Raw genomic sequence first — 454 nt, 5'->3', positions numbered from 1 at the left:
AGAAAACTAACTAGTTAAATTCCTATGTATTATTTTTTCCATATCATTCAATAAGAAATTGAAGGAACCTTTTCCTGATAAATTTCTAGTGCCTGGTCAACGTACTTAAGTCACTAGTTGATTGGGAGAAACTAAGGAGAGATGCAGAAAATAGTACAAGAAATGCAAACGAGGACTCAGCTTCTGCTGGAGAGCCAATTGAAACTAAAAGTAGGGAAGATGTCCCAAGCAACTTTGAAAAGGCTAAAGCTCATAAGTCCACAATGGAGGCTGCCATCTCCGAGGTTATTTTTCAATATCATGAATGCTTGTCACCACCAGTAGTGACATACTAATGCATGGATAATCATTTTGCAGTTCAACAGGAACTCAGTGAAGGGTGTAGAATATTTAATAGCAAACAAGTTGGTTGAAAGGAATCCTGCTTCAGTTGCACAGTTTCTGAGAAGTACTT

General features: G+C 37.4%; 1 protein-coding gene across 1 annotated transcript in view; it reads left to right on the top strand.

Moving 5' to 3' along the window:
* LOC109124444 (brefeldin A-inhibited guanine nucleotide-exchange protein 5-like) overlaps positions 1 to 454 on the top strand; it is a 7,149-nt gene that overhangs the window by 2,103 nt on the left and 4,592 nt on the right. The window lies entirely within an intron of this gene.

Source organism: Camelina sativa, chromosome 4, assembly GCF_000633955.1.
Source record: "Camelina sativa cultivar DH55 chromosome 4, Cs, whole genome shotgun sequence".
Lineage (NCBI taxonomy): Eukaryota > Viridiplantae > Streptophyta > Magnoliopsida > Brassicales > Brassicaceae > Camelina > Camelina sativa.
This window is presented reverse-complemented; position numbering and strand designations above follow the sequence as displayed.